Below are 16,981 nucleotides of genomic sequence, written 5' to 3' on the forward strand. Positions count from 1 at the left end.
CTCCAAGGGTTAAACAGCAGATATATATTTTTATTATGTTGTGTCTGTTTGTTTGTTTCTTGCACATTCTTTTTTTCCCCCTTGGGCATCTCCCAGAAATCAAAAGCACCAAACAAGAAATACAGTTTATAGTCCGAATTCACAGAGTCTTCACTCTGCACAGTTAGGTGTGCTCACAGCTAGGAATTACTTTATGTTTTCAGTAAGACACAGTGAAATGCAGGGTAGGAAGGCAGCCCCTACATAAAGATATGTTCAACAAGGCATCAGCTTTCACTTCCATGCTTTAATGTCCAACATGACCCGTTTTCCTCTGCAATTCAAACCTCAAAAGTGGAAAAGAAATGGCATGTAAATGGACCTTGCTTACACTTTAAATCACTGTTAGTAAATCTTAATCTCTTTAAGTCTGGCCATTTAAAATCAGGCCTATTTAACTTGCAAAGGTAGGTCAGGTTTTATTGATCACCCCTAACGCACTCTTAGAAAAATGAGAGCAGTGAAATACACAGCTCAGTTGATGAAGGCTCACTGGAAAAATATCTGATAATATTTACAGCCTTCAAGCTATGCTGTTGTAAATGTGATTTCCATATTCCCCAGAATGCAGATTACAGACTTGCCAGTTCACACTGCAAACGGAAAAGAAAAGCTCTGCCACAGAGGAGGTGGATTCCTCTTTGCATTGACTGAAAGCACAACAATAAACTTCTAGAATATAGATACAGCAGTCCAAGCCCATTTGGTTCTCAGTTACCATTCCTCAGTCTTTCCTCAGTGCAGTATTTTGTGTCTGGATCTCCTACTTGGAGTCCATGCTACGCCCAGAGTTCTGAACAAACAACAAAACAAAAGAGTTTTGTTACAAGCAACTGATGACATTTTTCCAGCTGCTACAGAAATAAGGTGGGTTATTGTTACTTATATTATGGCATCACCTAGAGGTGCTCATAATTAATCAGAGCTCCTTCTTCTACACCTCTCAGAGAAGGACCAGAGGAGAAGCAAGTTTTAATAAAGAAGTACAGCATTTTCCACCCACATGGACAAGCTTAGATCACACACACTGCAAGGTCTAGAGAGTTCTACTTGATAGAGTTTTTAGCTTCCCTACTCTGGCTATTTGTGAAGGATTTCACTCATGAACCCCCATTCAGTGAAATGAAAAGTATTTCTCTATGCAAAACTAAACATGATTTTCACTTTTTATTTTTCCTGCTATGCTAAAATAAAACCACAATGGGTTTCTAATTGAAACCTGATATACCATCCTATTGCAACTATTAAATAGCCATTTTTGTGGCATGAGAGAGATTCTAAATGTATTTACAGACACAAATAAAACCACTGCAGTTAATGTACAAGGACAGAGGATTTCCAGGGTTACTTCTACTGCAGACTTCTTGTGCAGCTCAGACAAGTTCCTTAATCAACCTTTCCTCCTCCACCTAATGAACACATGAGCTGCAGAAATGGATCACTGCCTAGGACATGCTCTGGAGCTACACTGTCAAATAGAAGACCTAAATAGGATAAATCCCAATCAACGACTTGAGGCAATTATCAAATGTTTATTAGCCTCCAAAGTGAAGGCTAATAAACCTGCTTATTTTAGCAGATAAAGTCAAATTACCTTGACTGAAGTTGGTAAGTGTTCCAAGATTAACAGCTCTGGCCTCATATGCTTTTGGTTATTGGTGATGAAGTGTCAGCTCAAAAAAACTGAAAGATACTTCCTAGTTATTTAGGCAATGTGAAAATTGGGCAGTTATTTTCCAGGAAACATGGCCTGCCTGACAGGTTTTAAATGAAGAAAAGTGATATTATTACAATTATCATTAGAAGAAGATGTCCCTCATCAAAATGTGTCTGGATTTTAATTGACAAGGTCCAGGTTAATTCTGTGAAAATGCCAATGAAAGCAAAGCCTGTGGCTCAAACTAATTGTCAGCACTGAGCAACCTCCACCTCTAACCCACCAGAGATTTATCACTCTCTGCAGACTGTACTCATGACAAGAAACGTTTGAATTAATCATTAACAACTAGAAATTCCTCCCAGAGAGAAAGCAAGCAGAGTGCAGGGCTGCCCACCCCCCGTGCTCCTGAGCCAAGGACAGGTGCCAACAAACCTTCCTAAGCAGAAAGACTTGTTGTTGTTGTTGTTTTTGCCCCCTTTTAAGAGCATTCCAAGGGGAAACTTGCAGTGATCCTCTGTGTTTTGGTGTCACCCCCGTGGGCAGCACAACAGTGCAGAAAAGGACTCACAACCTCCCTACTTCAGTCATAAACTCAAGGACACCTGGGGAGATGTTACCCCTCAGTGCCAGTCAAGCACCACCTCTCCCACCCAATCTAACACATAAAATGCAAAAGGATTTGTAGAAAAATTCTAGAATTATCTTTATTATATTTCCTCTTCCTCTTTATTATATTTATATTTCCAGCATGCTGGTGCAGACCCACCAGAATATGACCGGGCAGAAGGAGAGAAGCTGACAACCTCCAATACCCGACAGAGGCACAAGGATTTCCAGGGAAATGGCACAGTCCTACCCCTCATGGTGCTTTTTCATTCAGAATGCTTTGATTTTCAGCTTCTCCATCCACGTGGGAGATGGCACCACAGCACAGCTTGAGTGCACATCAATTTGATAGCTGCTCAAGCCCAAGTCTTTATACAACATCTAACATAAAACTGAAGTGTTACTTCTCACTGACATTGAGCCTGGAAAGCAGAGCAGCACTGGGAAGAAAAGAAGAGAGGAATCTCCACAAAGGTCAGGGACCATTTCCTGAGCAGGACAAAAAGGCATCTGGCCACTCATGTCAAGGGCACCGAGCTTGTCTGGAGAGATAAAAATGGAACTACCTTGCCCCAACTAACATAGAGAGAGAAAAAAATAAAAAAGGTAAAAAAAAAATCTCCCTGTCTTTTCCTGGACAGCCAGGAGTAAAAAACAGATGGTGTTTGGTGTTGTGAAGGAATAAGACACAACTTTGTTTAGAGGAGGCCAGTGCTGTGGGGTCTCTGCTGGCCCCTTCCCAGTGACTGGAAGGCAAAGACTGAGGGGGTGTCAGCCATAAACAGAAATGCTGCTCACTTCATTGTCTCTTTTACCCCAGAGGTGAAAGGCTCCTTCCATTCACCTACAGCAACCCTGCCCTTTTGGTTTTGCTGTTATCTACATATTCACCACAGAAACTGGGAGCTGGGGAGTTCCCATTAAACGATGCCAACGAGAACTCTCCATTCACAGCTAACGCTTGGCTGCACACATTCCCTCTGATTTCCAAACATTTTCAGTATGTTTTAGCTTCCCTTCATTAGACATTCACAATTATTTGCAGCACATCTAAACCTGTGCAACGGGTTTGTGCTTCCAAATACAGTCCCCTGGCTGCAAAAAATCAGCATGACAGCACTAGAAAGAAAGCAGAATTTATGTCAATCAGGAGGCAGAGCTCAGGAAGAGGATGAGGCTCACACCATCATGATTTGAGTCAGTGACTTCCACCAGACAGCAATTTGGCCCTTTACAAAATCCTCAGTGTTTCTTAGAGATCACCCCTCAGTTAACCATTAAATCAGTCCGCAACTGTGACAATAAATTTTGTAATAAAAATGTACAAAGTGGAGACTTCTGGTACTTTAACTGAAAACCTAAGCAGCCAAAAGGGTTTTTCTGGTGTGAAGAAACACGATTATAGAGAAAAGTATGTCCATAACATCTCACACCTGTTACTGCTGTGGCTATGCAAGGCTGTTTCCATCACACCCTTCAATACCCTCTGAACTAAACAAAGGCTTCGTGGAGGAAAGTTACACCAAGTGCTCATTTCTTTAGCTTAGCCCCAAATAGCCACTTAAAATCTGTCAGGGCTTTCCAAAACCCTCCCTCTTTCAGACTCTTTCACATATCCTAAAGGGCTCCCTAAGCACGGGCATCTCTGGCTCTTAGACTGGGCTGTGCTGGCTCTGCAGTGCTCAGCTCAAGGTAGTGAGTGGGAGCCACTCTTCAATTATGAGACCAGAAGAGCTCCTGAACTGCCCACAGTGCTGGGGCTTCCAGCAAATGCCTCTGATCATTAAGACAGAGGTTGTCCAGGGACAGAGCTGCTCCTTTGGGTAATTATATTCCCAGGGCTGTGTGGTGCCTGTCAAACTCCCCCCTTCCATGGACAGTTTTTGAGGATCATTAGGAAGTAAATATGTCATCCTGAAGGATGAAAATATAAAATATATGCAGCTCCTCTAAACCTGAATGTTACCACTACACTGGAACACAAAAATGTTGCTCCCTGACTGCAGAGGGGACATGGGTGACTTCCCCACCACACACACAAATCTTTATCAACTTGGATGCACAATTAAGCTAAACATTCCTCCCACAAAAGGTAAAAAAAATACTCCTTGGGTGGTGTCACAGCTGAAAGCAGAGCAGTACAGGCTCCAGAGCATCCTGAGTGATCAGTCCCATAAGAGACATTCTCCACTAAGCTTTGTTCTGGCAGCATTCCCACCATGTGAGGAAGGAAATGCACAGCTGGATGTAAAGCTTGCAATGCACAACTGCCTTAACTACATGGCAGCAGGATGGCAGTTTAGAACTAATTTTCCACATCAACTGTTGGCTGCCCTCCTCTTCCTCTCTGCTAGGCTGCAAATGTCAGTGGATACTTATCCAGAAAGCAGGCCTGCCACAGAGCAAAAAGCATGATTATTATTAACTAGTATTTTACAGGGCATGTTAGCCAAAAATCAGAGGTAAATGAGCCTGGGCAGAGCGAGAGCAGCACCAGTGCAAAGGCAGCCCTGCCAGAAGCCGCTTGTCCTCTGAGAGATGCAAAACCCAAGGGAATAGAAAAGCAGGACGAAGAGAGCAAAACAGACAGGAGAAGGCTGTAAGGAGACAGAGAAAATCTGTTCTCAGAGCAAGGTTTTGAGCCAGCTAATTTCAAAACACCTGCAGCCCAAAGAAACACAGGCCCTTTTGCACCCTGGCTGGACTCTGCCTAAGACACGGCCCATGGGTGCCAAGCAGCAGCTCTGCAGAGGACAAGGGGCTCCAAACTGCTTTGACTTCTGAGAGGAAGAACGTGTGCTGTACTCAGAGCCAGCATTTCCCTCTCCTCAGTCTCCAGGTCTCTGCACGACTGGAGTGCAGAGTTATTACAAGGAGGTTGCTGCTCCTCGCAGGGGAAAGGTCTCCAGAAGAAAACAAACCCCAACTTCATCACACTCTCTGAAGCACCACTACAAACATCAGAGAGCAGAAGGCAGAGCCACAAGCTGCCAGCCCAGGAGCAAGGCCATCTGAATGACTTCAGACAGACCCACTGACTTCTCAGTGCTTCAGGAGAACAGGTAAAGGACTATTATATTTCTGTTCTGTGATTGGTATCTTAAGAATCTTATGTTAGTATTGGAGTTTCTTATTTTCTTTCAGAAATTCAACTTGGTTCTGCCGCTGCTATCACCTCTTTAATTCATTTTACAACAAGATATTTGTTATCAGAAATTGTGCTTTGATATGTGTCAGGTTGATGGATTCAATAAAAGCCCTGTGAGGAGAAGCTGAGTGAATGGGGCTGCAGAAGTGGCGTCATCAAGGGAATTGATACCTTAACAGCCAGTCTGCTGATCTTGCAACAAAAACATGCAAATATAATAGCTGTTTTATATCCTCACCCTGGCAAAACAGTCCAGAGGAACATTAGAAAACATTTGCATAAATGTTACTCATGCAAACAAGCTCAGCCTGCTCACTGATAAAAAAACATATGTAAAACACAATCCTGCATGCTGTCCTCTTGTCCTGTTTGGTGTGCAAAATTCAATCCAGGGGATGAAGGCTTTAATCAAAATACAGCTTTTAACTTAGTTTTGGGAATTCAAGCAGCAATCCCGTGATGCTCCAACCAAAATTTTCCCACAATAATGTTGGAGGACAATTTTACTGACAAATGTTCAGGCACAGCCACCTGTACCCCTCAGCAAAGACACTGAAAAGTTGCATTAGGGTCTTACTATGAGAGCCAAACCCACAGGCATATGAAATCAGAGGTTTTTTTTCCTGATTTAATAAATGAAATCATGCAAGGAACAAGAAAAAATTGAAGAAAGAAATAGTAAGTTTTTTATCAGACCATATAATACAATGAATGAGAGAGGGAGACCTGCTCACTGCTCTGCTGCAGGTCAGGCAGGGCTTGAAGTCTCTGCTTCACCTGGTCAGAGCAGCACAGCTGCAACACCTCCCCTGCACTGGCCTGGAGCACAAAGAGATTTTTTTTTTAACTGGAACTGATCTACAGAACATCAGGAAAAGGTAAAAAAAGTGATGTTGAGATTCAACTTTTAGAAAAGAGAAATAATATTACTAGTCTAAACAAAGCAAAGGGAAAATTTCCATAGCAATTAATCTGAAAAAGGTGAATTACATTGAGGATTTATGTTCATGTAATGAAGACAATTAATTGCTATGAGAGCCATAAAACACATTAAATGAACAGGTTTTTTTTCCAATTCTACTTGCAAGATAAAATTTATTAACTATGTTTAATGGCTACTTAAAAATTTCTCTTACATATTTATTAAAGGTGCCTCTTCAGCCGAACAGAGCATTTTACTAACCAGATTCTACTGATCTAAAAATGAGCAATTTCAGAAAAAAACCTACTGCTCTGCACATTATCCGCAGATCCATTGAAACGAATTCCTCATGCAATAAGATTACCATCAGCACAATTTCATAAGTGTTGCTAAAAGGGAATCTGCTCGTCTCACGTGAGCAAACACTCTGCTGCAAAGATGAATTCAGCTCACATTATCTGAACAGATGTTTCAGTTTTCAGTAGAGATAGGGAGGGAAACCTTGAGTCCTGATGTCATTAAGTGTAACTGTAATCACTTAATTAAAACCCTCTCTACTTGGGAGAGCAGGACACATGGAAGAAACTGGATTAGGTGGGAGCAGTGACCTCAGAAAGATCCATAACTGAATCTTGTGCTCCACCAGGGCTGTGTGCCTGCAGCTTGTGCACTAAGACTGCCTGAAAATCAGGGACAGATGTTTGCCACTTAAAAGTGACCTAGAAGTGACTCTGTTCCTTATTCACCATTCACAAAATGGGGATAAGTAGCACTTCTGTCTTACAAGAGTGTTGTGGGAACAGATAAAGTTGATGGCAGTCAAGTACTCTGGTAATCACGGGTCCCCAAGATGAAGGGAATCAATAAGGAAAGGCCTCACCTACTCAAGTGAGCAACAACAGTTTGGCCAAATCTTTATAGCTCAGCACAACCTTCTCAAAGTGCAATGTTCTTCCTAAAGATGAAGTTTTCATAGGTGTGAAATTTAAATAAGAGCCAAGTTTTAGATCTGATGGTCATGAAGTAAAATGCAAACGTGTAATTCAAGTCCAATCTAGAGTTTAATACCTTAATAATAATTTCACACAAATCATTTATAAAGACCTTGGAGTGAGACTTGGATTGGCTCAGGAATGACAGGGGAGCTCATTTCCTCCCCCCTATCCAAGGCAGGAGCAGCACCACAGTCACACCAACAACCAACATCTCTGGAGCAGATCCTCACACACCCCTGGACACCCTGGGTACCCAGCAAAACTCACACCTCATTGCAAGGAAGATTTACATATTTTCAACTCAGAAATCTCAAACCCAAACAAGGAATAAACAAAACTGCTGTGGTTTCTATATTCTAACAGTGCCAAATTTTTCTCTGCGAGAGTCAAGAAGCTCTCTTGATTACAAAATACCTCTCCTACAACCTTCCCTTTTAAGTGTTATAATCACAAGAGCAGTAGCTTGGAAATAAACAGAAGTGAAGAGGATAATAAAGGCAGGAGCAATGTCTAACAAGCTCCTCTTCCAGAAGCCAGAGCAGGCAGACAAGCAGAGCTGTGCTGTGCTGTAATGATGGGAACCTTGCCCTGGCAACCGTGTTGTTTGCTTGAAATTCCTGTACAAATTAACAGCACATGCTGTGGTTGGAACAGACCTTTCTTGACCCTCAACATTTAAAAGTTAAGCACCCAATTTAAGCTGTTCCAACCAACTTTTCCCTGCAATTGCCAGACACTGGCAGAGCTCTGCTGGAGCATGAGTTAGAGCCCACAATTTCCAGAGCTAACATGACAAGTGCAGCCAGATCAAAAGCAGGAGAACTAATGTACACTCACCTGCATTGTGATTTATTTTAGAGGCTTTTAAGAAAGTCTTGACTTCTTTTCCCTGCTCCTCCACTGACACCAAGCACAGGTGTTATATTGCTGCTGTACTTTTCTTAACAAGATTATAGTGCTGGTTCAGTCATATGAAGGAAGTCAATACCCATGTGCTAAATGAAAAAGGATAATATCATCTGATACCACTCTACTGAGATCTTGGAACCATTGCTTTAAACCTGTTTTTTTGGGGTTTTTTTTTTTGACTCAGTAAACTTTGCCTTCACAGAAATAACTTGACCTAGGTAAAAGAAGCAATAGAGACTGTATTACCCTAAAATCTCATCTAGCACAATCTTCATTAACAATACATCTTGGCCTTCAGTTTCCTGTAGAAAATGGTTGCATATTGCCTTGCTACAGTTCCAGCACAGCCAGGACAACATTTATGTGGGTATGAGAACACTCAGACAAAAATTTTAAGTGCTACACAACAAAGGGGGAATACAATTATACAGGAAATTGGTAGTGGTATTTCCATCCTTTGCACACAGTGAGAATATACAAAGCACAAAGAAAAGCACAGGGCTGAATTACAAATGGACTACTTCATCTCCTTTTATTTTCCCCATCTCTGACCCTCAGAATTACAGTCATTAGTGAAACACAACAAGTGGGATTTTCAAAACACAGATTCCTATCACCAAGTATCCATCACCAGCAGCAACACACAACCATCAGCGAGCATTTCGTTCAATAAAGAACTTCACACGAGCAGACACCCCCTCAAGCCCAAGACAATAAAAACACTCCTGGTGAACGCTTTCTAAATTCAGGGAGAGCAAAGCTTATTTACAGACACAGTATGAGCATGGCATGAATACAGCAATAAACCCAAAGGCTGCTAATGCTCTGCTTTCCCCACATGTAGATATTCAGAAAAGAGCAAAAATGCAAGAGCAGGGGAAGAAATACATACCTTAGCAAACCTGACTGCTGGACACGACTCGTTTCAGAGCAACATTGGGGTGAAGGTAAGTTCCTCAGGCAACCACCAACCACAATTCCTGTCCGAGCCCCCAGAGGCTCCAGCTCTCCCTTGCCCGTGTCCCTGAGGAAGATGCAGTGTCCTCCAGTATTTCAGAGCCTCAGCTGCAGAGGATGCTGCTCAGAAAAAGAAAAGAGAAGAAGGTGTGGCATTAAATTCTAGGGTCAGTTGTTTGGCAGATTCAGAGCAGAACACAAGACAACATTGGATAGGAATGAAATGTCAAGGCAGGACAGAGAGTCTGTGACAATCCATCATGTGTGGCACCTTCAGAGGGCAATCACTGAATTCAAGAAATGTGGTGCAAAGCTATTCTTGCTTTACAGTACTTTTATAGTGTCCCTAGACCAGGAAATGAATGACAGCCTGGCTGCTTTTTATTCCAGTCCAATATTGTAACACAAAAGTAAGTAATGCACTTCTCTATAGGGAATATTTTAATTCATTATGGCATTTCTGAAGAATAACAGGACTTTCATATGAAAAGCAGAGACATCACCTCAGTCTTAATACTCTGCACAATAAAATGGCTCTCACTCAAGAAATTCAAAGCTTAGGAGCTCACAGCAGATGGGAAGTCATGACTGCCAGCCCAACACGACACACTTCCCAAAGTTCTGCCTCCAACGCAATTGTCAGGGACTAGGAAATGTCCTGGGGTTTTCTGGGAGCAGGGGGCTCAGCAACACCACATTTTCTAGCCCGTTGTCACTGCTAGAGGTGCTCAGAGCTTCCTAGAGGTCAGACCCTGGCACTGAGCAGGGATGTGGGGCCTCGCTGCAGACACCAGATGAGAGACAGTGATGGAGGCAGCACTACCAGCAAGCAGAAACCTCAGAGCAGCACTGGGAAGTGCAAATGCTCATCCCTCAGCCCTGGAAGATGGGAAACACTCAAAGGATCATCCTTCCCCCACCCAGATAATACAGCCTGTGAAGCAAAACTGGGCACAGCAGCACAAAACAGGGGAGGACTGAGGAAAGAGCAGGATCTGAGCTCCCTATGTCAGATATATCCATGGCTCAGATCCTTAAACCACACCCAGAGATGCTCTTCTAAGATCAACTCAGAAGCCATGAAGATACTCTGACTTTGCCTAGGAATTTTATAAAAAGCAAAGGAAAAAAACACCAGACATATACAAGAGGTTCCCTCAGAGGAGAAAGCTCGTGGCAGCTCAAAGTACCACAAAATTCCATTACAGCTTTACAAGCAACCCTGAACCCATGAACAGGTTACACACTAGGTTTTGGGCTTGCAAGAAGGAAGATTTCAGCAACCAGCACATAAAATTGTGCATACTGGAAGTTATCATACTGCCTTTTATATATATATACACACACAAATGAACATAATGGGTTTTTTTCTTTTTTTGTTGAAGTCCACACAGCAGACATAGTCACACATATCAGAACAATCCAACACATTTACTTTATTTAGCACTAATTACTTTACTGGACTCACAACACCTTGCAGGACACCCACAACAGGAGTCAGGGTGGCAGACCTCAGCCCTGTGATTATTGTACACATTTGCAGAACTCCTGCCTCTCTTGAACTCTGACATGAAGGACAAAAGTGAACCTTCAGTTCCTGTCCTCTTCCAGGCCAACCATGAAAAATCAGACTGCCAACTGAAATGGCTGCTGAGTGACTTATGGGCACAGGAATGGCTGATGCTGCACTAGTTTGATCTGCAGGTAGCAGTAAGACCTAATTCTACTGCTTTTAAGGGATTTTATCTCTGGAGACCACAGCTACAATTCCTTTTTCATTTCTACTCGTAAATTGTAACATAGAATAGTCACTAAAGAAAATCAGTGCTACATTTCTGTGCATTAACCAGAGCATCAGCTGAGTGGAGGAAGTAACAGCAATAGGACCAGATCATCACTGCAACCTGAGTGCAGGGACCTGGGCTCAGGCTGGGAAAGGTGGGGTTCTGAATGTTCCTGTTTAGTGCAGTTTGCCAATGAATATCTAGCAATGTGAAGAAGAAGCTACAGGAGGTGAAAACAACTTTATTCATGACAAAATGCAGCGAGTGTGCACAATTCCCATCTCTCATTATATAACTGAGATGGGGCAACTTAATGAAATTAAATCAATGGCCAAGTTTCCAGGGAGCAGCAGAGTGTAGATGCTCCATTCTGAAGGCAGTGTGCTTCTTCCACACTCTGCAGATGAGTATCACACACTACAGAGGCAGGGAGCCAGGCCAGGGACCATCCTAGTCAGCAATAAAGTAAAAAAGCTGCAGAAGATAAATGCATGGAAACCCTCATGAGCTATAATTTGTGTTGGCTCAGAACCATACAAAGGAAAAAAAAAGAAGAAAAAATATAGTTAAAAAAGAATGTATGCCATTTGTGTTGCCCAAACCTGCACAGTTTTGCAGGAAAACCCCTTCACATTCAGCAGGTCAGTCCTGACCTGATGGTCAGTGTCCAGCTGGATTCCCTCTCACAGCCTCAGACCCTAGAGAAGCCCACCACAGGGCTGCCAAGATGGTTCTTGGACCTCCTTGGATTTGGGCAGCTCTTGCCAAGCCCAGAGCCTCAGGAGCACCCCACAAAGTGAGAAAAGGGTGCCCAGAGAAGCTGTGGCTTCCCATCCCTGGAAGTGCCCAAGGCCAGGCTGGACAGGGCTTGGAGCAACCTGGGATAGTGGAAGCTGTCCTTGCCCATGACAGGGGGTGGGACTGGATGGGCTTTAAGATCCAAATCCATGTGATCCCTGACACAGAAATCATCCATTTAAGCCTGCACCTGCTGTAGGAGTTGGCAGTGCTCCTACCTGAAACAAAACCAAGTCTGAACTTCCAGAGAATGCCCCGTGTCCTAGAAATGCCACAGTCTGGTTGTGTTGTTTCTAAGTTGCTGTGCTCCCCCACTCCCTTTGATCAGAGGGAACACGCCGACAAACTGCAAATTACTTTCATTATCCCACCACTTCAGATTTTTACATTCAGTTAACATAGTTAAGTGGTATCAGATCCATCTTCCACTCACAAAAGCCAGCATATGGATGTTCTCATTAATCAGAAAAGGCAGACAAGACGTTTTTCCAGTAAAAAGAGAGTATTTCCCTTGGAGGAATCTCAGTCCTTTGCTGATGGAAAGCATGAATTATACAAAATAACTATATACTTGAGACGTAACAAATAAGCTCAAATATTAAATTTGAAGACACCATTTCTATCTTGGGATGTTTCCAGGCCACAAATCAATGAAGTCTGGGAGACTTTCTGTCTCTCAGGAAGCCTTGCTGTACCTTTGCCCTGTTCTTAATTCTTGTCTTTAGGCATCAACTATTGATCCCTGTCGAGGTGAGGACAGGAGCTGGCTGGACCCTCCTCTGACCTAGCACACTCATCCTTAGATTTGTGTGTCATACGGCTGAAGGTGCAGTTGGGCCTTGTGGCAACATTGATGAGCATCTGCAACTTCAGCAAGGGCAAAAAAGAGTTATCTAGAGGCTAAACAACACATCTGTGAGCAAATATCACAGTGTAGTAGATATGCAAATTAGTATTAGTTTGTCTCATCAAATATTAATTACAATCTACCTAATTGCAATTGAATAAATTAGTTGGGTGGAGAAAAGATTAAATATTTTTAGTGGCTGGTGACTGAAAAATAATTGAAAACATAACTCCTTGCTTAAATATGAAATTTCTTTTGTTTTTATTGCTATTGTGGCCATTAAGCAATCAGAATTCCATATGTGTGTGCATTCACGTAGATGTATATGACACATATGGAACATGTTCATGTACATTCTTCTAACTTCCCTCCTCCCCTGAAACTAAACTTGAGTAAGTATTTTCAATTAATAAAGAAGAGCTCCACTGGCAGAGCCAGAAGAAAGGCTGTGAAACAGGCAAGGGAAAACACATTTTTACTGCTAAGTATTTAGCAAGGTCACCTACCTCTGCAAGGCAGGAAAAGAGATCCCCCAGCAGACTCTGAGCACAGCAGGGGATTACACCAATTCATTAGCAGGTGTATCTGCTAATTACAGCCTCGGACACAGTCCCCACACAGCTGAGCAGGGAACAACTGCTGCTTTCTGCATTTTCCTTGGGATCAAGCTCAGAGTTTCCTGCTGAGCTGCAGGACAGCATCAGCACAACCCCACCACAGGCGCCAGCTCCAAGCCAAGCTCTCCGTTATCCCCAAGGATGCTCCTGACTCCTCACAGCTCCAGTCCCAGGGGAACCTGTGGGAGCAGCAGCTCCCCACGTCAGCTCCATCTCTGCTGAAGATCTCACATTAATTTACTGCAAAGGTGACACGGGTGAAGAAGGGAATAAAATGAGACTTTGAATCCTTCCTTCCAGAAGGCTAGTGGTAAAAAATTGGTAGCAATGCAACCCTGGCAGATTTCCAACTATAACACTTAAGAGTGTTGCCCACAGCCGTGTCCCAGACACACTTTATCATTCACCATGGCTCAGTGCAAAACATAAATAAAACAGAAGTCATCAGCACTACTGGCACTCAGCTGTTTGGAGGCTTTTTTTTTCCCCCTTCCCTGCCAACAAAACAAATAGTGAAACAGGAGAGCTGCAGTTCAAGTGGTAACACCCACCATTAGAAATTTGGTGGGGGCTGCTGGTGTGATGGGAAATAAACTCTATCAAAGAATGCAGGCAATAATAAAATAAAGAATATGTTGACTGAGATTAATACAATAGAATACTGTCATACTGCTGAAGATCAGCATTGATTTTTGCTATCCAAGTACAAACTAATGGTATCCAGGAAAAAGGAAATAAGTGGTTAATCACCCTTGTTGAAGGAACTATTCCCATCATAACAGCATCAATGTTACATTACCAGGTTCAAGAGTGTAATTAATATCTTGCTGTGTTAGAAAATGCTATGACACTGCACAGGTTTTGCTGCTGTTGCACATAAGTAAATACTTTCTGAAGATGAACCCAAGAAATGCCATGGAAATACCCCCAGTTTGAAATAATATAAACTCCTTTCTTCAGCAGGCAGTTGGTTTTAACCAAAGCTGCTTCCCAAGTTCAAAAGCATTAAGTTGCAGGTTACTGTCTAACTCTCCAGCTGCCAAAGCTGCATTACACTATCAAGTGTTTTTATTATTATTACTCCTACTATTACAGTCTGCTTAGACTATAAAATAAGATCTCTTGGGCCCCTTAGATGTTTACATCTGCCCTTGTTCTGAAGCTCTTTCAGGAGATTATTGTTTCTTCTGCCAGTTCAATTGAGAGCAATGATGAAGTTACTGCAATGCATATGTCCTTGTCAAATAATGCTTTCAAAGGGTTGGAAGCACATTTGTGGGGGGAAAAAAGCAATTCTGAACTCACTTCAGTGGTGAGTAGCAACCAGCTTCCATTTAACCAGACAGATCATCAAAATAATCGAGTAATGAAATGAAGCCACTTCTCCCAACAAGAGCTGACAGGTTTGTACCAGAAGCAGCTGTGTGATACAACCTTCACTGATGGAACAAGATCTAAGTGGATTTCCTCTTCCTCTAACCTGAAATGGGAATCTAACAAGGAAACAATCCCGTCACTCATCTCAGTGTCACAGGTAAGCTACAGGTCTCACTTTCACAGTTACTGGTACAAGCAGGTCTCTTATATCACAAATTTGAAACAAGTTTCTCCAGCCCCAAGTGCACAGCATCAACATCACCTTGTTCTGCAGCTCACTAAAGAGCTTCATTTCCAAATTTAGGACGGGAGAGTCCTTAACTCATTGGTAAGGCAAAGTCAGTGCTTTTATTTTCCTTTATACTCTTCATCCCTTTAACACTGAGCCAGGGACAGATATTCTGCAGAAGTTGGGACAGATTCTCACTTTCCAGGTTCCCCCTCTCCTCCTGTGGCTCACATATTCACACACCTCTGCCAGGGAGTTCCCAGGGCGAGGGCTCCACTCTGCAGCCACAGCACTGCAGAGGTGGGATGTGCTGTGAAAACCTCAGCTGACCCAAAGGAAACAAAATTTATCAACCTGTGCAACAACACAGAATTACCCTAATCAGAGAAAAAACATTTTTTGATCCATCCCAACAACAACTTCTACCCAAGCAAAGTAAGCAGGATCAGGACATTAGAGCATAAGCTTTTCATACACATACTACCCTTCTCTGTCAAAGGCATTAATTTGACCACTATTAAACTTAATCTCATTTGAACGCCACAAATTTCTATTATGCCATCCAAAACTGATTTCTCTGTATCTTCTTCAGATGTACTTTTGTTCTTATTTTTCTCCTCTTTTTTCCTAATTGATTTGATTTTTCTTTTTTTAAAAAAATTATTTTTTAAAAGATTGTCTTTTTAAAAAAATGTAAAATTTTAAAAGACTCTCTCTTGACATAAAACTTCCCAACCTTTCTGGCACTGGCTGCACTCTACTCTCACTGGAACCATGGGCCTGCATTAATAATGGTCAGAAGTAACAATTGCCTTTGCTGTCCTGATCTGCCACTGTTCAGAGATTTTTGTTTTATGTTACTGCCAATTCTAACTCATATCCTGTTGGAAAATTAATAAGGAAATGCATATGCTTCCATCTACTATTCAATGCCATGGCTAAGAAAATCTTCCATCCTTTGCTGAAGTTACTTATCTCCTACTTAACCCTGTCATGTTATTGTTTATCTCTGTGGAACATAGTGGGATAAGCCCCAAATGTTAGAGAAAATACAAATATATTGGATTCTGTGGCACCTGGAGGACACACAGCTCTCAGCCAAGATTCAAGCAAGAATCTGAATAGGGTTTCCATTATAAATTCAGGCTATTATTTTCAAACTTTTGATTTTAAAAGCCACACTTTTTAATAGCATCCCACTCTGCTGCATTTCCTGAAAACGTGCTTGTCCTTTGATGATTTAAATCAGCTTTAGTTGTATTAGGAAAAACAATTGTGTTTTAGTCATTTTGCAAACTTTGAAAAGTTTGGATAAATTTGTTAATTACAGTGTCCCACCCATTGCTGCAGCTTTTACAGCCCAGGGAACGCAGGAGTCAACAAAGTCCACAAATGGCACAGAAAGGTTCCTCACTCAGTGCTGGGATCTGTTAGCCTGGAGAGTGCATCAAATTCAACAAAACTTCAAAACACAAGTCTGACTTCCAAAATGTCCTTTTTCCTATGTGGATTGCATAATTGAAGAGAAAGAAACTAAATTTGAGCTGGTAACCAGCACAGAGGGCTGGTGAAGCCCTAGAGCCTTCGAGTGCCTTGATTTCAGCAGAAAGGACAGAGCAGGAGGACACAGGAGAGGGCAGATGTGATCTGGCATCAAATGAGAGAAGGGTGAGCAGGGACTGGGGAGTGCACTGGGGAGCCAGGCACAGACCAGAGCAGACCTGGGGCCATGGCAGGATGCTGAAGCTTTCTAGGAACAGTGTCAGGAGTTTGGAGAAGCTGATGCAAGTTTAAAAGAACCCCAAGGAAAGGAGAGCAAGCCCCAGACGCTAGCCTTCCACTACAGTGCACCTGCAATTGCAAACCACAACTCCCTTAATGCTCTCCCTCCTCTCCAAACACACACACACATCCCTCTTCAGCCTCCCCATGGGAGAGATCTCCAGTTCACCCATGCAAACACCTCCTGCTGCCTGCTCTCAGAGAGAGGAGGTTTGCAGGATTTCAACAAAGTCAGCAAACACCTGCAATGCTCTAACTCACCCATAAAATAAGGCAGTGTCACAGTGCTTCCGTGGGGAAACTCTGCCTTG

The 16,981-nt window shown here is 42.6% G+C and overlaps 1 protein-coding gene across 1 annotated transcript in view; it reads right to left on the reverse strand.

Moving 5' to 3' along the window:
• SGCD (sarcoglycan delta) overlaps window positions 1–16,981 on the reverse strand; it is a 297,976-nt gene that overhangs the window by 178,201 nt on the left and 102,794 nt on the right. Inside the window, exon 2 of the mRNA XM_066560194.1 lies at window positions 9,172–9,356. The gene's annotated coding sequence lies outside the window, so the exon portion shown is untranslated. The remainder of the gene's footprint in view (window positions 1–9,171; window positions 9,357–16,981) is intronic.

Source organism: Molothrus aeneus, chromosome 15 (genome assembly GCF_037042795.1).
Source record: "Molothrus aeneus isolate 106 chromosome 15, BPBGC_Maene_1.0, whole genome shotgun sequence".
Lineage (NCBI taxonomy): Eukaryota > Metazoa > Chordata > Aves > Passeriformes > Icteridae > Molothrus > Molothrus aeneus.